The sequence below is a fragment of the Emys orbicularis genome, chromosome 21, assembly GCF_028017835.1.
Source record: "Emys orbicularis isolate rEmyOrb1 chromosome 21, rEmyOrb1.hap1, whole genome shotgun sequence".
NCBI lineage: Eukaryota > Metazoa > Chordata > Testudines > Emydidae > Emys > Emys orbicularis.
In genome coordinates, this window is record NC_088703.1 from 3,615,798 (window position 1) to 3,638,122 (window position 22,325).

Consider the following 22,325-nt stretch of genomic DNA (forward strand, 5'->3'; position numbering starts at 1 on the left):
CATAATACTCTGGGCAACCTAGTTAACCCTATCACGACCGCTTTGCTACAGCAAAAGCACATTTGTACTGATGTAGCTGGGTCCACGCTGGTCCACTTGAATTAGCTCGGGATAGCTAAAGCAGGACACCTTTCTGATACAGACCAGGCCTAAGACAGACAGACGAGGGCACAGATCCAGTCTTGTCTGTTTCCTCGGCAGGTCACCTTTCTACGCTCCCTCTGATCTGCACAGGGCCCAATTTTTATTTATTTATTTTTGCTGCTGTCTTGCGACCTGGGCTCTCTTTGGGACCCAAACAGCTGCTCTCTCAACAGCTGTTGCGTGAGTCACAAAGTTGAGGGTTGGAGCATTCAGCGGGTCGGGACAGTCCGTGCTGAGCTCCCAAATCTTCCAAAACGGGCTGCTGATTTTGAATGACTGGGTGCACGGCCCAGGACTCCTGGGTTCCATTCCCAGCTCTGGGAGGGAGTGGGATGTAGTGGTTAGAGCAGGGGCACTGGGTGTCAGGACTCCTGGGTTCCATTCCCAGCTCTGGGAGGGAGTGGGATGTAGTGGTTAGAGCAGGGGCACTGGATGTCAGGACTCCTGGGTTCCATTCCCAGCTCTGGGAGGGAGTGGGATGGAGTGGTTAGAGCCGGGGGAGCTGCGGGGTGGGGCGCCTGGGTGCTATTTATGGCTCTGGGAGAGGAGTGGTGTCTAGTAGTTAGAGGACGGGAACTGGGTGTCAGGACTCCTGGGTTCTCTTCCTGGCTCTGGGAAGAAGGGAGTAGTCTAGTGGTTAAAGCAGGGGAATTTATCCATTCTAAGGCCAAAAGGGCCCATTGTGATCATCTAGTCTGACCTATAACACAGGCCAGACAACGGCCCCAAAACACTTCCCAGAGCAGATCTAGCAAAACATCCCAGCTTGATTTTAAACGCGCCTGGAGAATCCACCAGGCTCCAGTGGGTAATTACTCTCACCGCTAACACTGGGCAGCCAGGACGCCTGGGTCCCAGGCTGGGTTGGTTAAAGCCAAGGGGAGCTGAGAGTGCTCAAGGCTTCCGAAAATCTAGCCCAGGTTGGGCACCCAAAAGGAAGGACTGTCGGGTGGATTCTAGGCAACCTAATTCCCTGCGTTAGCCCCGGGACTGCTGTCCTGATGATCCGGGCCTTCTTCCTATACACACCCCTCAGTTGCGTAGCGCTGCCTGTAGTGACACAACACGGTTAAATAAACCCACAGCGCAGATCTTGGTGTACGGATCATTTTTTGCTTTGAAATGAAGGTGATTTTAAAAACAAACCAACCCAATACACTCTTAAAACCAGGCTGATAGCAGGGGACTGGGGCACTGCCTGTAACCTGGCCGGCTCGGGGGGTGGAGGGGTTAGGGAATGGGGCACAGGACCTTTCCCTCTAGAGGGCGCTGGCTCCAACCTGGCCCCAAGGGCGGGGGGACTGGCTGGCTTAGGGGGTTGAGGAATGGGGCATGGGGCCTTTCCTCTCTAGTGGGTGCTGGCTCCGGACTGGCTGGCTTGGGGAGTGGGACCCGGGGCCTCGCGCCTTGAACCCAGCTCCAGTGGGACAGCGACCAAGAACGCGGCAGCTGCTCGACGCCCCGCGGCGTGGCTCCTGCCAAAAGAGGCGTCTCTGCAAACCGCCACTGCCCTGGGACTGGACGCCCCGTGGCCGTGAAAGCTGCATGGTCCCCCTGGGATGGAGGGAGGAGGTGTCATGGGGGGGGGGATATCATATTGCAGCTATTCTCTTACCTACCATGTGGCTCTCTGCCCCCCTCTAGTGACCAGACTCTGCCATAGATGCTGGCGGTGCCTCTGGCTGTACCTACCTGGAAGTCAAAGGTTCAATCCCCAGTACCGGAAATTCACCCCCAGCCCATTGTGTTGCATGGGGATAAGCAAACATCCAACTACCACCCTCAATGACCATCGCGTGGCAAAACTGTGATTCCCCCTTGGCTTGTTCTACAGAGCGTATAGTGTGGGAAAAGTGCCCTCTGTGTGGTGGCTGGGCGTGGGGGGGTAAAAGGCAGCTGCTCCTGGGTTCCCAGCCTAGCTCTGCGAGGGTGAGCTGTTGGAATGGGCTTGTGTCACCCAGGGGTGCATGTGACAGGTCCCCTGCTGTGCCAATCCCCACACGATGTGAGTTGGTACAGTCCCCTAACTACACCGCTGTTAGCTCTGGGGGGCCCCGGTTCGGTTCCCGGTGCCACAGCAGTCGTGCTTGGCTAGCATTATTAATCCAGGCTCCTTCGCAACCTCCGAGCAAAAGACTCTCGTGCCCTCCAGCTGCAGCCACAGTTTGTTGGGCTGTTGCTTTGGGACTGGTGCCATTATTTGGTATGAGGTGGTCTGCGGTAACACCTAGGAGCCTGTGGCATGGCCCAGGCCCCCATTGTGCCAGGCGCTGTGCATTTTTATTGCTATTAGGTGTAGTACGGTAGCATCTAGGCACAGACCAGGATACCATGATGCCAGGCGCTGTACATTTTTATTGCTATTAGGTGTATTACAGTAGCATCTAGGCACAGACCAGGATACCATTGTGCTAGGCGCTGTACATTTTTATTGCTATTCGGTGTATTATGGTAGCCCCTAGGCGCCCCAGTCATGGCCCCGGACCCTGCTGCGCTCGGCGCTGTACAGCCGCAGAACCGAGCTGGTCCCTGCCCCAAGCAGCTGCCGGCTGCGGTGCGTTTGCCCACGACACAGAGGAATTTTTGCCTCCGTTTGGAAAACAGGGCGGGCCAGGGGGCTGGAATTCAGCCGTGAACAGCTTCTGCCAAAGCGCTGTGAGCGCGGCGGCGCCTCCTGCCAGGGAGCCGAGTCTGCCGTGGCTGCTTCGCTTGGCCTCTCGTGGCGCGGTAGCCTGTCTGGTGAAGCGGCGGCAGGATGGCAGCAGGAGAAGCTCGCCCGCCGACAGACCGGCCAGGCCTGCACGTAGGTCGGTGTAGCTTACGGTGCTCAGGGGTATCAGAGAGGTAGCTGTGTTAGTCTGTATCCACAAAAACAACGAGGAGTCCGGTGGCACCTTAAAGACGAACAGATTTATTTGGGCGTAAGCTTTCGTGGGTCAAAAACCTCCCTTCTTCAGATGCATGGAGGCATAAATATATATTGGCACATGAAGAGAAGGGAGTTACCTTACAAATATATATATATATATAAGAGGATGGAGCTCGGCTGTTCTCAGTGGTGGCAGATGACAGAACAAGGAGCAATGGTCTCAAGTTGCAGTGGGGAAGGTCTAGATTGGATATTAGGAAACACTATTTCACTAGGAGGTTGGTGAAGCACTGGAACGGGTTCCCTAGGGAGGTGGTGGAATCTCCTTCCTTAGAGGTTTTTAAGGCCCGGCTTGACAAAGCCCTGGCTGGGGTGATTTAGTTGGTGTCGGTCCTGCTTTGAGCAGGGGGTTGGACTGGAACCTCCTGAGATCCCTTCCAACCCAGATATTCTATGATTCTATTCTATGAATATCTATAATTTTCACTCCATGCATCTGAAGAAGTGAGGTTTTTTTAACCCACGAAAGCTTATGCCCAAATAAATCTGTTTCTCTTTAAGGTGCCACCGGACTCCTCGTTATTGTTGCTCAGGGGTGTGGATTATTCAGTGCCGTACGTTACACCGAAGTAAGCGCTAGTGTAGACGGGGCCTTAGTGTCTGGCTGTACTGCATCGTAAACCCTGCGCCTGGGTCTCCTGAGCGGCCACCTGTCCTGTCAAACAGCTCCCAGCCGTGCTCACGCGTCCGTGAGCTGCTGACTTGGGGCTGCGGCTTGAGCTGCGTCCACACTGCAAAAGGACGGGGTTTGGACCCGAGTCTCCGAAGGCCCCCGGTGGGTCCTTGTGATCCCAGTCAGGCTGATCTGTGTGTGGATGGGGGGAGCTTGGGCTCAAACCTGAGGCTGGAGGTACAATGCAGTGTAGCCATACATGGCTCTGGTTTGTGCCATACCCGGTGTAAAGGGGTCCTGATCTCAGCTGGGACGGCTAGCTGCTACCGTAATACACCTAATCGATGGTAGCACTAAAACCATATCAAGACTCTTGCTGAGCCTCAAGGTTTCTAAGCAGGGAAGGAGTCTGCTACCAGCCAGCGGGGGGGTTGACCATGGCTCCTGCCCTCCCCCGAACAGCAGCCCTGGAACCAAGACGGAGGAGGGAGCCGTGCGTGTCTAGGGGCTGGTGGGAGCGTTATGACGCTGCAATTTACAGCGAGGTATCCCTGAGAGAGGGAAAAAATGCCGGGCAGCAGGTGAGCCCTGAGCAAGGAGCGGTGGGGCCGGGCATCAGGACTCCTGGGTTCTACGCCTGCTTCTGGGGAGGGCGGCGTGGCTGAGTAGTGGGAGCTGGGTGTCAGGACTCCTAGGGGAAGAGTGTTTCATGGCGGTTGGAATTTGGGAGCCAGGACTCCTGGGTTTCTTTCCCAGCTGTGCCATTGCCTTTCTGGACAAGTCTCTCCCTCCCTTTCCGTGCCTCAGTTTCCCCACAGGGAGAGTGACACCTTGCCTGGGAACCGATGGTGCCAAGCGGACTAATTTCTCCGGTTTGACAAGCTACAAGCCCTCTCCCCTCCCCCGGGGGAAGCGGAACCACAGTCCCTGGAATGCAGCCGCTCCTCCATCCGGCCTCCCGCACGCCTCCTTGGACTTTGTAGGACGGGCTGTGCACTCTGACAACCCTTCCTGTGCAAGCTCAGCAGGACGGGTCGTCGGCTGGGCGAACCAAGGCCTCTCCTTGCCCCTGGTGCTGCGCGGGAGGGGCATGTGAAGGCGTGCCCCTCCCCCCCCCCCAGCTTAGCTCCAAGACGCTGCTCTGCCCCGCGGACCGGAGAGCGGGAGGAAGACGCAGACCCAAGGCGGAGCAGGGAACCGTGTGCATGTCCCAGGGGGACGGTGTAAGTGCTTTTCACTCGCCTATGCCCACGCCCCAGCCACTGGACCAGCCCTTCGTGCTCCAGCCCTGGAACGCTTCCCACCGGCCCAGCAGGGCCCGTTCCACTCAGTTGTCCTGCCTAACACCTGTGGGCAAGGGACCTCCCTGGCTGTGTGGCCCATTGGGCTGATCCACTGGGGATTTCATAGCCTGGGACCTGGGGGATGGGGGAGACTCAGCTCTTAATTTAGCTCAAGCTTCAGTCCCTGTTGCCTATTGCAGCTAGGGCGACCAGACAGCAAATGTGAAAAATCGGGACGGGGGTGGGGGGTAATAGGAGCCTATATAAGAAAAAGACCCAACAATCGGGACTGTCCCTATAAAATCGGGACATCTGGTCACCCTGATTGCAGCAACACCGAAAGAAAAGGGGATTTTAAGGGCGTCTGGCTGAGGGCACCTGTGAATGCTAGACAGCCCTGCTCTGCAGGCCTTTCCTTTCCCATGCAGGCAGGGGTAGCCGGGGGAAGGAGCCGATCAAAGCCTGGTGGATTTGCCGTTCCCCTCCCCGCTCCATGGATGGGAGGCGTGGTCAGGTCACCAAACAGCTGTGGAAGAATGGATTTTGTCCCACCGGGCTGTGAAGGCCGGGAGTTGAGCCTGTTCTCTCCCTTGTTTGGCTGTCCATTGGCGTGATCCTGTCTCGGGTAGGTGCCTATCAGCGTGACCAGAGCTGATTAACAATGCTCTCTTTGCGTTTCTCTAGCACTTTTTGTCACTGTGCTTTGCAAACTAGGCACAGAAGATTCACTGCATCCAGCACTGAGATGCAGCCACCTCTGGGGTGGGGCGCAGCAGGGATTCCCCCACCCGGTGCTGAGATGCAGCCACTTCTGGGGCTCAGCGCAGATACTGCTAGTACAAGGATCATGCATGAAATGTAGCTGCCTCTGAGGTGAGGTTCAACTGTTTGTCCAGGGGTCACTCTTCCCACACTGATATGCAGCCACCTCTGGGGAAGAGCAGAGCAGGTGTTTATACAGGGATTGCGCCCCAATCACTGAAATGCAACCAACTCTGGGGGGGGGGTGGCAGCTGTTTATATAGGAATCACTCACCCAGCACTGAAATGCAGCCACGTCTGGGGAGGAGCCTGGCCGCTGTTTACATTGAAATCACTTACCCAGCACTGAAATGCAGCCACCTCTGGGGTGGGGCATGGTAGCTATTTATAGAGACACCCTCCGCTGAAATGCAGCCACTATGAGATGGGACGTGGCAGTTGTTTATACAGTGATCACTCGCCCAGCACTGAAATGCAGCCACCTCTGGAGTGGGGCACAGCAGCTGTTTATATAGGAATCACTCGCCCAGCACTGAAATGCAGCCACCTCTGGAGTGGGGTGGGGCAGCTTTTTATAAAGGCCTCCTCTGCCTAGTGCTGAGATGCAGCCATCTCTGGGGTGGAGCGCAGGGATCCCACACCCAGTGCTAAGACACAGCTAGCCCTGCAGAGGGCTGCAGGCAGACAGCAGACGGGGAAGAGAAAGTAGGCCAGAGCACAGGTTGGGAGAAGGGACCGTTATTATGAGGCAAAGCACCTTGTGTCACTTGACTCAGCACCACTGGACTCGTGTGGGGTGAATCTGGATTCCAGTGACGCCCCGGTGCCCCAGGCAGTGCTAGGTGTGTGCCTAGAGCAGTGGTTCCCAAACTTTACCACCCTGTGAACCCCTTCCACTAAAACGTCAAGTCTCGCGAGCCCCCTCCTAAAAATGAAGATTTCCAGGGATTGTCTCCTTGACCTGAGTATAAATGATAAAAGCCGTGATCTTGGCCATATAACATTTGTTTTGATGACATGCTTATTACACATGATTTGTTATGAATTATCATTTATCGTGACAGTATTTTTATGACATGACGAAAACGGCAACACTCTTCCAAACTCTCACTTTCGTAGCTTGTCTCACTTTGAATAAACCTGTTTTTAGGCAAGGCTCCTAGTTTCATCAAGGAGGATCAGCTGTGAAACAGCAGGAAGGTGTTTAAGAAGCCAACTCAAAGAGTTCCTCCTACACAAGTATTCAGGTCTTGAGCAGTCAAGGCAAACGACGCATGTTACAACAAAGCTTAAACTCGGTCTTCATCATCATTTTAAAAACAATCCTAGCTGCCTATTTCATTTTAAAAACAGCAAAAAATATCCACCTCCCTTTCCATTTCTTGTCGTGAAGTTTAAATCTCCTCGGTGTGATAGAGATGCTTGCTTTAATCTGTATTGTGGGGGAGGGATAGCTCAGTGGTTTGCACATTGGCCTGCTGGATCCAGCATTGTGAGTTCAATCCTTGAGGAGGGGGCCATTTAGGGACCAGGAACAAAAATCTGTCAGGGACAGGACTTGATCTTGGTGTGAAGGCAGGGGACTGGACTCAACTTAATGACCTTTCAAGGTCCCTTCCAGGTCTATGAGATAGGTATTTACCTCCCACACGCATATCAACATGCTTAGCTCTTGGAAGTCCAGGGGTTCTCGGCTGCTGTCCCTAGGGACAGCTCTGTCCACCATTAGGGAATTTTTTCCCAAGAACCCCCTGTAACATTTCACAAACCCCAGTTTGGGAACCACTGGCCTAGAGGGAGGAGCCGGGGCAGGTTAGCAGGGCCTACTGTGACCTGAGGAACAACATGGCTTTGTTCATTGTTTGCTTTCATACGGCACATTCCTCCGGCTTCTTTCACCCATGGCTCCATCTGTGAACAGTTATTGACTGAGCTCCACAACCCCCACCCCTGCCGGCACCGTGACACAGGTGGAACAGAACCCAGGAGTCCTGCCTGCTGGTGTCCCACCCACCGTTAGATCACACCATTCAGTGAGTTGTAAGGGGTTTTGGATGGGGGATTAGATAGAAAGAGGGGGGTGTCTGAGGATGGAGTGGACAGAAATAGAAAAAGCCAGAGCGGGTGGGCGGGAGTGTAGATGGATGGATGGATAGATAGGTGTGCATGAGGGTAGATGGGTAGATAGAGAGGTGGGGAGATGGATGGAAAGAGGGGGGTCTATGGGGGTAGCTGGATAGAGGGGTGTGTGAGGTGCATGAATACGTAGAGGGGGTGTATACTGATGGCTGCATAGAGATAGAAATAAGGGTACGTATGGGGATGGAAGAGTAGATAGGTGCATCTGGGGATAGATGGGTAGCTAGAGGGGTGTCTACAGGGATAGACAGAGAGGTGTGGGGGTGGATGGATGGATAGATAAGGGGTGTGTAGGGGAATGCATAGAGAGCTAGGTTTGGCGGGTACATGGATAGATGGGGGTGTGGGAATGGATAGAGGGGCTGGATGTGGGTGGATGAATAGATAGAGGGGTGTATATGGGGATGGATGGAGGGGTATGTATAGGGATGGATTGGATAGACACAGGTGTGTACAGGCATGGATGGATGGAGCGGTGAGTATGGGGATGGATGGATAGATACAGCGGTGTGTATGGAGATGGAGGGAGGGTGTGATGGGGTTGGATGGTGTGTATGGGGATGAAGGGAGGGAGCGGTGTGTGTCGGGATGGATGGATAGATACAGGAGTGTGTATGGGGATGGAGGGAGGGTGTGATGGGGTTGGATGGTGTGTATGGGGATGGAGGGAGGGAGCGGTTTGTGTAGGGATGGATGGATAGATAGTGTGTATGGGGATGGAAGGAGGGAGCGGTGTGTGTAGGGATGGATGGATAGATACAGGAGTGTGTATGGGGATGGAGGGAGGGAGCGGTGTGTGTAGGGATGGATGGATAGATACAGCGGTGTGTATGGGGATGGATGGAGGGAGCGGTGTGTGTAGGGATGGATGGATAGATACAGCGGTGTGTATGGGGATGGAGGGAGGGAGCGGTGTGTGTAGGGATGGATGGATAGATACAGCGGTGTGTATGGGGATGGATGGAGGGAGCGGTGTGTGTAGGGTTGGATGGATAGATACAGCGGTGTGTATGGGGATGGAGGGAGGGAGCGGTGCATGGGGATGGATGGATAGATACAGGAGTGTGTATGGAGATGGAGGGAGGGAGCGGTGTATGTAGGGATGGATGGATAGATACAGCGGTGTGTATGGGGATGGATGGAGGGAGCGGTGTGTGTAGGGATGGATGGATAGATACAGCGGTGTGTATGGGGATGGATGGAGGGAGCGGTGTGTGTAGGGATGGATGGATAGATACAGCGGTGTGTATGGGGATGGAGGGAGGGAGCGGTGTGTGTAGGGATGGATGGATAGATACAGGGATGGATAGATACAGCAGTGTGTATGGGGATGGAGGGAGGGAGCGGTGCATGGGGATGGATGGATAGATACAGGAGTGTGTATGGAGATGGAGGGAGGGAGCGGTGTGTGTAGGGATGCATGGATAGATACAGCGGTGTGTATGGGGATGGAGGGACGGAGCGGTGTGTGTAGGGATGGATGGATAGATACAGCGGTGTGTATGGGGATGGAGGGAGGGAGCGGTGTGTGTAGGGATGGATGGATAGATACAGCGGTGTGTATGGGGATGGAGGGAGGGAGCGGTGTGTGTAGGGATGGATGGATAGATACAGCGGTGTGTATGGGGATGGATGGAGGGAGCGGTGTGTGTAGGGATGGATGGATAGATACAGTGGTGTGTATGGGGATGGAGGGAGGGAGCGGTGCATGGGGATGGATGGATAGATACAGGAGTGTGTATGGAGATGGAGGGAGAGAGCGGTGTATGTAGGGATGGATGGATAGATACAGCGGTGTGTATGGGGATGGATGGAGGGAGCGGTGTGTGTAGGGATGGATGGATAGATACAGCGGTGTGTATGGGGATGGAGGGAGGGAGCGGTGTGTGTAGGGATGGATGGATAGATACAGCGGTGTGTATGGGGATGGAGGGAGGGAGCGGTGTGTGTAGGGATGGATGGATAGATACAGCGGTGTGTATGGGGATGGAGGGAGGGAGCGGTGCATGGGGATGGATGGATAGATACAGGAGTGTGTATGGAGATGGAGGGAGGGAGCGGTGTATGTAGGGATGGATGGATAGATACAGCGGTGTGTATGGGGATGGATGGAGGGAGCGGTGTGTGTAGGGATGGATGGATAGATACAGCGGTGTGTATGGGGATGGATGGAGGGAGCGGTGTGTGTAGGGATGGATGGATAGATACAGCGGTGTGTATGGGGATGGAGGGAGGGAGCGGTGTGTGTAGGGATGGATGGATAGATACAGGGATGGATAGATACAGCAGTGTGTATGGGGATGGAGGGAGGGAGCGGTGCATGGGGATGGATGGATAGATACAGGAGTGTGTATGGAGATGGAGGGACGGAGCGGTGTGTGTAGGGATGGATGGATAGATACAGCGGTGTGTATGGGGATGGAGGGAGGGAGCGGTGTGTGTAGGGATGGATGGATAGATACAGTGGTGTGTATGGGGATGGAGGGAGGGAGCGGTGCATGGGGATGGATGGATAGATACAGGAGTGTGTATGGAGATGGAGGGAGGGAGCGGTGTATGTAGGGATGGATGGATAGATACAGCGGTGTGTATGGGGATGGATGGAGGGAGCGGTGTGTGTAGGGATGGATGGATAGATACAGCGGTGTGTATGGGGATGGAGGGAGGGAGCGGTGTGTGTAGGGATGGATGGATAGATACAGCGGTGTGTATGGGGATGGAGGGAGGGAGCGGTGTGTGTAGGGATGGATGGATAGATACAGGGATGGATAGATACAGGAGTGTGTATGGAGATGGAGGGAGGGAGCGGTGTATGTAGGGATGGATGGATAGATACAGCGGTGTGTATGGAGATGGAGGGAGGGAGCGGTGTATGTAGGGATGGATGGATAGATACAGCGGTGTGTATGGGGATGGATGGAGGGAGCGGTGTGTGTAGGGATGGATGGATAGATACAGCGGTGTGTATGGGGATGGAGGGAGGGAGCGGTGTGTGTAGGGATGGATGGATAGATACAGCGGTGTGTATGGGGATGGAGGGAGGGAGCGGTGTGTGTAGGGATGGATGGATAGATACAGGGATGGATAGATACAGCAGTGTGTATGGGGATGGAGGGAGGGAGCGATGGGGTTGGATGGTGTGTATGGGGATGGAGGGAGGGAGCGGTGTGTGTAGGGATGGATGGATAGATACAGCGGTGTGTATGGGGATGGAGGGAGGGAGCGGTGCATGGGGATGGATGGATAGATACAGGAGTGTGTATGGAGATGGAGGGAGGGAGCGGTGTGTGTAGGGATGCATGGATAGACACAGCAGTGTGTATGGAGATGGAAGGAGGGTGTGTATGGCGACCGAGATGCTAGCAGCTTTATAATTAGCCAGTGTCTCGACGTAATCATGTTAGGATGTTCCAACCTCTGCAATCCCCACTAATGCCTGTGCTGGCCAGTCGCCCCCTCCTTCTCCTCTCCTCCCCCGCTCCTGTTTACATTTCGTTAGGGAGCGCCACAGAAACATAATGAACTACAGCAGAGAGTTATGCCGACTCCAGGCTGCCCTGCCAGACCCTGCTCCCCTGCGGGCCCCAGCCTGGCTCTGGTCTCGGATTGAAGGCTGAGAGCCCATCTGCCCTCTGGCTGACCCTTCTCGAATGAAGAAGGTGCATTGACGGAGGCTGAAGACGCTGGCAATGCCCTCGGGCACCTTCTCGAGTCCCTCGGAGCCCGGCAGCCGGCAGGGGATGACGCTGGCGCAGGGCTCTGGGGGAAGGAGTCGGTGAGCTCAGCTCCGACCCTGAGGCAGGCTGGTCTAGTGGTTAAGGTGTCGCTCTTGCATTCGACAGGCCTGGCTTTGCCATGGGGCCCGTGCAGCCATGTGGACATGGGGCGTGATTGCTGGTTGACAGAAATCAGAGAATCCGGGAGGTGTCGGGCTGGATGGGACCTCGAGAGGTCGGCCAGCCCAGCCCCCTGTGCTGAGGCAGGACCGAGGAAACCTAGACCACCCTTGGCAAGTGTTTGTCCACCCTGCTCTTTAACACCTCCAGTGACGGGGTCCCCACAATCTCCCTTGGACGCTTCACTCCCCGGAGAGTTAGAAAGTTTGTCCTAATATCTCCCCTAAATCTCCCTTGCTGCGGATTAAGCCCATTGCTCCTTGTCCAACCTCCAGCGGACATGGAGAACAATTAATCCCCATCCTCGTTATAACAGCCCTTAACGTCTATGAAGACACTTATCGGGTCCCTGCTCAGCCTTCTTTTCTCAAGACTAAACATGCCCAGTTTTTTATAACCCTCATAGGTCAGGTTTTCTAACCTTTAATCATGGAGATGGATGGATGGATGGATGGAGAGAGAGGAGGGTATAGAGATAGATGAGTAGAGGTGGGGATGGAGGGTTGGAGAGAGAGGTATGTATGTGGATGGATGAATGGATGGATGCCATATATACAGATAGATGGATGGATGGGTGGGTGTGTATGGGGAGGGATGGGTGGATAGATAGATTACACAGAAGGTGTGCATGGAGACAGACGGTGTGTATGGGGATAGATCTGTAGATAGATGTGTAGGGGGGTAGATAGATAGAGGAGTGTGTATGAGGATAGATAGATTAGATAGATAGAGGGTGTGTGTAGGGATAGATAGATAGATAGATAGATGGATGTGTATGGGGACAGAAGGAGAGAGAGAGGGGGGTGTATAAGGATAAAGAGAGACCAATGGATGGATGGATGGATAGAGAGTGGTGTGTTCTGATAGAGATAGGTGGGGATGGGGATGGATGGATGCAGGGGTGGCGAGGGATAGAGGGATGGGGAGGGCTAGAGGGGTGGCGAGGGATAGAGAGGTGGGGAGGGATGGATGCAGGGGTGGGGATGGATGAAGGGGTGGCGAGGGATGGGGAGGGCTAGAGGGGTGGGGAGGGATGGATGCAGCGGTGTGGAGGGATAGAGGGGTGGGGAGGGATGGATGCAGGGGTGGGGATGGATGAAGGGGTGTAGAGGGATGGGGAGGGATGGATGCAGGGGTGGCGAGGGATGGGGAGGAATGAAGGGGTGGCGAGGGATGGGGAGGGACAGAGGGGTGGGGAGGGACAGAGGGAAGGGGAGGGATGGATGCAGGGGTGGGGTTGGATGAAGGGGTGGCGAGGGATGGGGAGGGACAGAGGGATGAGGAGGGACGGAGTGGTGGCAAAGGATGGGGAGGGACAGAGGGGTCTCTGGCAGAGTTGTGACATTGTCCCACAGTGACTCTTGTCGATGGGAATTCCACCGCTGACCCCCGCCCCACCCCCTCTAGCAGGGTCTGTCTCCTTGTCGTTTCACCCTGGGCTCTGACAGCCGTAAGGTCCCTAGTGCTGATGGAAGCACACTGGGGGAAGGGGGGAGGGTCCACACGGTCCCTGAGACAACCAGGCCATGCCCCCATCACTAGCTTTGCAGAGGACCCCAGGACCTCGCCCGGCTCTCGAGGGCTCTCCGGCTGCAGCTGCATCTCGGACTCTGAAGGCTCTGGAGTGGTGGATGTGAACATGGCCCTTAGTGGGCCAGGCTGCCTCCCGGCATGAGGGGCCTCCACACACTCCTCTTGGTCTCTTTGCTGACGTGCTTCTCGGTGCGCGGGAGACGGGTCTGTGGAAAGGAGGCCATCAGGGTCCTGCAGAACGTCACCAAGTTGCTGGTGAGTGGTGCGGGGGGGATACGAGAAGGGATGGAGCTCTCCCCCCCCCCCCCCCCCGCCATGCCATAGGCGAAGGGCCTGGATAGCCTCTAGGGCCCCCCATGGGCATCTGCAGTCTTGGAGCCGTTTAACAGGCAGATGCTGCTATCCCCTCCCGCCAGCTCCTCGCTCAGTAGAGAGAGGGAAGCGAGTGAAGTGTCACACGCATCCTGGACGCAGCAGAGACACATTGGCAGCCGGGGGCAAGGTACCACATTGCTGCCTGGGGCTGTACCCACCCCCATGGCATCCCGTCAGCATGGCACCTCACCCTCCATGGCACTCCTCTGCCCCCAAATCCCTCCTCCCAGAGCTGAGAATAGAACCCAGGCATCCTGACTCCCAGCCCCCCTGCTCTAACCACTAGACCCCGCTCTGCTCCCAGAGCTGGGGATAGACCCCAGGATTCCTGGCTCCCAGCCCCCTGCTCTCAGTTTTAGTACACCTGCTTTCCCAGGTTTGGCGCGAGCTCTCCTTTCAACCTTGGACGCGTCACATCCCTTCTCTGTGCCTCAGTTTCCCCATCTGTAAAACAGGGATCATGATCCCGCCCTGCCATTGGCTGGGTGGTGGCTTACCAGGCTCATTTAATCGTGGCCTGTAAAAGGCCCCGAGACTCTGAAATGTCAGGGGACCGAGAAGTGCAAAGTGTTGGCCAGATTCCTCTGTACAGGGCGCAGTCTCAGTTAGACGTATCTGTATAATGGGCCCACGATCGCTCAGAAGAGATTTAAACAGGAGGCCGGGGGAGCCGGCTTGTCTACAGGGGGAAATTGACCAGAACAGCTATTGTGGAATAAGAGCAGCTGCATGGGGGAATCTATTCCGGAATAGCTACTGTGCTTTCAAATCTACTTCCCCCTGCTGCCTTTCGCTGGGCCTGTCCCCTAACCCGTGGTGCTGCTCTCTTCCAGGGAGACGCCACCGACGGGACGCTCTACACCCCGGAAGATATCACAGTATGTACCCTCTGCCTTCCAGGCTCCAGCGGACCCCTTGAAACCCTCCATGCACTGGGTCCAACCCAGCCCGGGGTAGCGCTGTTGAAGTGGGTGAATTTCCGGCAGTAAGTGTGGCTGGGTGGTATGGGGAATGCCATTCACGGGTTCCGACGCAGGCCCCAGGTCGCGGTGCAATGGGATATGGGGCCTTTCCGCTCGAGGGCCCTGATTCTGATCTGTCCCATCACAGCAGGGACTCGATGGCTTGACAGTGGCGGCATTGGTCACTCCTGCTACCACCTTGCACCAGCTGAGGCTCTTGGGTGGTTTTATAAAGTGTGGGGTGGGTTGGATTAGGGGGGCACCCAGAGGCCCCGCTGTGCCAGGTGCACACACAGACTAAGAGGAGGGACGGCCCAGGGGCTCCGGCCCTTGCCCAGGATTCAGGAAACCTGGGTTCAATTTCCAGCTCTGAGGAAAGTCATTTACCTGCCTCGTGCCTCAGTTTCCCCACCTATAAAATGGCGATAATAGTGGCACTGTTCAGGGGAACTGCACCTGTATTCCCAGTCCACCAAGGGCACCCACTTCAGGCTCTTCAGCCATCACCTCTCTTGGCCAGAGACCTGTATCTCTCTCCCTCCTGACGGGTTCTTCCACGTGCAGTTCCCTGCTTACACTGTGAGGTCCCCAGCAAGACAGACTGCTTTTCCCTCAGAGGCTAGGAACAGTGTAACTGCCTATAGGTTAAAGGCACAGGCACCGCCCAGCTTTAATAAGCAAGTCCATTTACTCTTCAGGCGGAAGCATCCCAGAGAAAACATTGAAACAATCAAAGTTCCCAAGTGCGTGCTAACGAGCTTAGCAGAGATCCCCCAGCTCCAGCAAGCGCTCTGGCCCTGGGCTCAGCCCTTCACACCCCACCGAGGGGTTTTACAAGTTCATAACCGCCTCGGTTCAGAACAAACTCCCTGTAGATCCGTCACGTGAGTTCCTCCTTTATATATAGGTTGGGCCTCTGAGCTTGTCCTGGCGTAACAGGTGATCAGCAGATAACAGTCCCCTCCCGCAGGGAAGCCTCAAAAGGCTGAATTCTTGCATAACCGGAGAGGGTACATCTTGCATAGGAAATCTAGGGATTTCCTGGGGAACTCACTCATTTTTTGAGGGGCTCGGTTACTATGGGCACGTAAATACCCTAGATGGATACAGTCCCTGCCCCCAAAGAGCTGGTGGTCTACATAGACAAAGGGTTGGGGGGGAAACTGAGGCACGGACTTGCCCAAGGTCACGCAGCAGGCCAGTGACAGAGCTGGGAATAGAACCCAGGTGTCCGAGTCCAGAATTCTAGCCAGGGAAGGTCAGTGGCTTCACAGGAAGAGCTGGCGATCAAGACCCAGCTGATCAGATTTGGGGGCCCCCAGCTGGAGGACGGTTTGAGCTGGCAAGGCCCACAGCTCCCGGCTCCCACTAGAGCTTTGGACCTAGCAGGGTTCGGACGTTTAAGGAAGTTGATGGGACGGGGGTCAGGTGCTGCTGCGTTGTCACCGGTCCCTGGGGCGGCGAGCCCCGCTCTCCCGGGGCGGGGGTCAACGGGAAGGGCCCTCTGGGCCCCCGAAACCGATCCATCTCCCCTCCCCCTCCCGCATTCTGCTGCTGCCCCAGCAGGTGTGCATGGCGGAGAACCTGAACTGCTTCCACACCGAGCTGCGGGTGATCCAGTGGGAGCACAGGGAGCACACGGAGAGCCTCTCCTTGCTGATTAGGCACCTGAGCCAGCTGGAGAAACTCAGGACCTGCAAGACCGACCGGCAATGCCACCCCTGCGAGGGTCACCGGGAGCAGCCCAAGCCTCAATTCCTGAGCAAGCTCCTGGAGCAGCTGCAGTGGGACTGCTGGGTTCAGGGGAGCAACATGCATTCCTGTCCACCCTGGCCCGGGTGAGAGCAGCCACGCTGCCCACTGGCTGCTGGGCCCCAGAGGGACCTGAGTGGTAGCCCTGCCTGTTTCCAGCGTAACGCCTCTGGCACAGGTGAGGGACTGCAGCATTCGCCCGTGCGTCGGGGCGGTACTGGTGCTGCAAGGAGCGGGGCGGGGACTCAGTTGGGGGCGCTCTCCCCTGGCAGTCAGGGCTGACCCCAGTGCGGTGTTAGGGGGTGCTGTGTTGCAGGGAGCAGGGGGGCCAGTAGGGGGCGCTCTGCCCTGCTAGTCAGTCTGACCCCAATGCCCCAGTGCGGCATTATGGAGTGCTATGTTGCAGGGAACAGGGGGCTCAGTAGGGGGCGCTCTGCCCTGGCAGTCAGGGCTGACCCCAGTGCCCCAGTGAGGTGCTAGGGGGCGCTGTGCTGCAGGGAACAGGCGGGTCAGTAGGGGGCGCTCTGCCCTAGCAGTCAGTCTGACCCCAATGCCCCAGTGCGGTGCTAGGGGGCGCTGTGCTGCAGGGAGCAGTGTAAGTGATTCATGGGGAGGGGCAAATTTACAAATGGGTTTTCTGGGACCATTCTGGGTTAACTAAGGATGCAGCATCTATTGCACTTTGAGCCCTATTTTTTCATCCTCTTGTAATGTTATTTTAAAAAAATATACACCTCTACCCCGATATAACGCTTTCCTCGGGAGCCAAAAAATCTTACCGCATTATAGGTGAAACCGCGTTATATCGAACTTGCTTTGATCTGCCGGAGTGCGCAGCCCCCCCCCCCCCCCCGGAGCATTGCTTTACCGCGTTATATCCGAATCCGTGTTATATCGGGTCGCGTTATATCGGGGTAGAGGTGTATATTGTCTGAAAAATCCCTAGGATTTATCTCAGGCCAGAGGGTCATTTCCCTGGAAAAGTTGAAGGAAATTGGTCAAGCTATTTTGAGTTCTAGGATAGTAAAGGGGAAGAAAAGGATCTGAGCCGGGGTCAACCAGACATTTAAAGTCAGAGCGGTGCCGATTGACACAAGCCGGCCCTGTGTCTCTGGCTGTGCCATCCCCCGTTTGGTATCCGGCCTGGAGGCGGCGAACGCAAACAAATGCATCTTTATAGAAGCATGCAGCTCTCTTGCTTCCAACCAGTTCACTCCCTGCTGTGTTTCACTGCCAGGTCTCTTAAAGGTACAATCCCTGACACCGGGCTGCACAAAACGTCTTTTGTCCGGCTTAAATTAAAAAATGGTTTGAGGATCTGAGTTCACGCTCCTCGCACATTTAGCTATTCCTCACTGCTAGTGCAAAGGCTACTGGGGGCAAAATCGGTCTCAGTGGCTGTTGGTTTTTTTCAATGGTTAGCACAAGTTTCAGCGCAGGGTCAGTAACTAACTGAATCAGTGTCAAAGGCTTTGCGGAATCCAGCTCCCCAGGTGTTGGGGCAGCCAGTAAGTTTTAGAGAGGCTGGAGAAATAACTTGGTACATGCGGTCGCGTGCAGCGCTGGTTGCCTCATGTCGAAAAAGCTATCGCAGAACTACAGGGTGTGCAGAGAAGGGTGACGAGAATGATCAAGGGCCTGGAAAAACTCTCCAATAACGAGAAGCAGGGCCGGCTCCAGGCACCAGCCTAGAAAGCAGGTGCCTGGGGCGGCCAATGAAGAGGGGGGCGGCACGTCCGGCCGTTCGGCGGCGGGGCCGTCACTCCCTCTCGGAGCGAATTGCCGCCGTAGAATGAAGTGGCGGTAGAGCTGCCGCCACTTGCGATCACGGCTTCTTTTTTTTTTTTTTGCTTGGGGCAACAAAAATGCTAGAGCCGGCCCTGACAAGAAGGAAGAGCTTGGGCTGGTTACCATAGAACGATGAATAAAAGGGCGGGGAGATGATAAATCTGTAATGTAGTTTGGAGCTTCTTTTCCTCCTGTCTTGTAATACAAGGGCAGGGGACTTTGAATGAAGTTAAAGGTGGGAAATTCAAACCCGACAAAACCCACAATGCATAATTAGTCTGGGGAACTCCCTGCCACATGATTTTGTTCAGGCTGGGAACTGAGGAAGATTCAAAAAGAGACTGAATATGGATGTGGCTAACAAGAGTATCCAGAGTTAGAGGAGTTCATGCTAACAAAAATATTGGCAGGGATAATGAACCACCAGGGTTTTCAGTCAATTTCTGACTGTTTAGCCTCATCCTACTCTCTAATGCGGGGTGGGTGCTGATTCTCCCACAGCATACTGTGGGGTTCTTACACCTGCTTCTGAACCATCTGGTGCTGGGCATTGTCAGAGCCAGGATACTGGGCCAGCTGGACCCCAGGTCTGATCCAGTCTTGCTGTTCCTATGTCAGGCGATTGTGCATTAACCGAACTATAGGATCTGAGCACCCCCATAAATGTGAAGCCTCATGACACCGCTAGAAGGTAGGTGGGATTATCCCCATTTTACAGATGGGGAAACCGAGGCACACAAGCATCCCTGCCATGCCGGCGTGCCACCAGCCTGGCATCTGGGTTGTTGAGGCAAGCTCAGCTCTGAGCGTTTAACTAACCCGGAAGGAATGTCAGATGCAGAATGAAACAGATCAAAGGTTAATAGAAAACTATTCCTGGTTCATCCCTCCCCTGTGTTCCTTGGGGTTTGTTTGCTTTGGCTGGCGGAGTTGAGCAGCTGCCAATTGGTATCTTGGGGCCTGTAAGGACAGGTACTAAGCAGATGGGGAAGAAGGTAAGAACAAGGAGGGAAGGAGGGGCAGGGCTGTTGCTCCACCCCTGATCCCCAGGAGTTGAAGGTTTCTGCATTTAAGTGGCCAGCGTCAGGCAACCTGGTCAGCACCCCGGTGAGTTGAATCAGGGCAGTTCATGCCTCTCCAAGCGATCCCCCTTGCAGACTCAGCCAGGCAGCACCGCATCAACTGTTTGCCATGTCCGCAGAAGGCAGGACAAGACGTAACGGGAGATCTAGGTGAGATATTAGGACAAACTTTCAGGGGAGTGAAGCTCTGGAACAGGAATCCCCATCACTGGAGCTTTCTCAGAAGAGATTGGTCTAGGGGTTTTCTTGGTCTTTTGTAGAGAAGCTGTTCCATACTCCTAATCATTTTCATTGCCCTTCTCTGCACCTTTTCCAGTTCTAATTTATCTTTTGCGAGATGGGGCGACCAGAACTGCATGCAATATTCAAGGTGTGGGCGTACCATGTGTAACACCGACAGAACCTGGTTGTCGGCGGGTGGGATTGAACCTGTGACTTCTGGAGCTTAGTGCATGAGCCTCTGCTGCATAAGCTAAAAGCCATGTGGCTGTTAAGCAGACTCATTAATCTCTCTCTAAGTGGTCTTGGTGCCACACGCTGGGCCAGAACACCACATTCAGAAGGCATGTGGGTTACACATGGATGTATATAGTGGCATTATGATATATTCTATCTTATTATCTATCCCTTTCCTAATGGTTCCTAACATTGTTAGCTTTTTCGACTGCCCTGCTGCACATTGAGCAGATGTTTTCAGAGAACTCTCCACAATGACTCCAAGATCTTTCTTGAGTGCTCACAGCTAATTTAGACCCCATCATTTTGTACGACCGGTTGGGATGATGTTTTCCAATGTGCATTACTTTGCATTTATCAACACTGAATTGCGTCTGCCATTTTTTTGCCCAGTCCCCCAGTTTTGTGAGAGCTTTTTGTAGCTCTTCGCAGTCAGCGTTGGACTTAACTATCTTGAGTAATTTTGTCCTGTCTGCACATTTTGCCACTTCACAGTTTACCCCCTTTTCCAGATCATTTATGAATATGTTGAACAGCACTGGGCCCAGGACAGATCTTTGGGGGACCCCGCTATTTACCTCTCGTGACTGTGGAAACTGACCATTTATTCCCACCCTGTGTTTCCTATCTTTTAACCAGTTACTGATCCAGGAGAGGACCTTCCCTCTTACCCCATGCTCAAGAGCCTTTGGTGAGGAACCTTGTCAAAGGCTTTGCGAAAGTCCAAGTACACTATATCCACTGGATCACCTTGACCACATGCTTGTTGACCCCCTCAAATAATTCTAATAGATTGGTGAGGCATGATTTCCCTTTACAAAAGCCATGTTGACTTTCCCCCAATATAGCATGTTCATCTATGTGTCTGATAATTCTGTTCTTTACTCTAGTTTCATCCAATTTGCCTGGTACTGAATTTAGGCTCACTGGCCTGTAATTGCCAGGATCGCCTCTGGAGCGTTTTTTAAAAATTGGCATCACATTAGCTACCCTCCAATCATCTGGTGCAGAAGCTGATTGGTTCTGCAATTTCATACTTCAGTTCCTTCCTTCCATCCCTGGTGGAATAAGAGATGTTCCCCCATCCCCAACAATGTGCTTCCCCAACAATGTGGATTTCTCTGGGCCTTATATTGTTGCAGAGGTAGATAAAACCCTATATGGGTGTGGGAAGGAGAGAGTTGCCATTTACTCCTCATGGAAGAAATTCTCTAACAGTTCATTCCAGAGACACTATCTTTGATTTTTAAGGACAATTAGCCTTTATTCCAGCACCTGACCTAAGTTGCCTTTGGTTGTTTTTCCAGATGACAAGCGGACTGAAGGACAGACCAGAGTTTGCCTGCTGCTACTGAGAGGTGGAGAAGCTAAGACAGTGGATCCTTACGATTTTCCCAGAGGGTCTGAGAGGAGCTGCAAAGAGGAGACCTCTGCCAGGCCGATGACTAGAAAGCCAGGGGTTGGCACCACATCAGTCATGATGGCTGGCAAGTGACCAGGGTTCACTGAATTCGGTCCGCTACGTTGGATCATTAGCTTTCCAGCGGTTAGCCAGGTACTGACAGAGGGCGCAACATGAATGCTGATCCAATGCGTCCCAGGTGGACCTCTGCACCTACACAACACGCTCGGATCCAAGCTCCTGCCTATTTTGTAATGGGATGCTAAATTATATTATGCTGTTCAGCGAAAAGGTGGCAGTGTGTGTAAAATGCCTTATTTAAATGAACCTCAGCTATACCGGCCAGAGCACTAAAGGATAAAATCTGAACTGGTGAAACCGCAATACCTAGAGAAACTTTACAAACTTGAAAACCTGAAACTAGCTTAGGCCATGTCTACACTTACAAGCTGAGAGCTCTCCCATCAACATAATAAAACCAGCTCAACGAGCGGCGGTAGCTATGTCAGCAGGAGAGCATCTCCCACCGACATAGCACTGTGCACACGAGTGCTTATGCTGGCAAAACTTATCTCATGCAGCGGTGTGTGGTTTTTTCCACACCCTGAGCAACAAAAATTTTGCCGACATAAGTGCTAGTGAAGACATGGCCTTAGAAACTGCAAACAGAGTTAAAAGTCATGATCATAAAAGCCCCGAGGCAAGCAGAGAGAATTCCTAGGCTAAGAGGGACAAATTCCAGCTGATTTACACAAAGTGTGGAAAAAGTCATATCCCAAGAGATGATGCATGTCCAGCCAGAGGCGCATGATGTAATCAATACAAGAAAGATGGACATTTTGCAACTGTTTGCCACACCAAAGCAGTCAGGGAGTTGACTCATACGACAGACAATCAAGAGCCATTGTTTCTGGGATCTATCACTTGTGATGACACAGAGCCTGTCTGAAGAGTGAAACTGAATATTCATGGCAAGATGATTGACTTTAAAATTGACTCAGGAGCTGATGTCACAGTCATCTCAGAATCGCCTTGAGCCCCTTCCACAGCTGAAGTTACCTGACACAACTCTGATTAGCCCTGGAGGAATTCTGAGCTGCTTGGGCTAGTTCACCACAGAAACAACTTACAAAGACGAAAGCTATGCATTCAGAGTGCATGTGATCAAAGCCCAACAACCTTCTCAGCTGTAGCGTAGCAGCCATGATG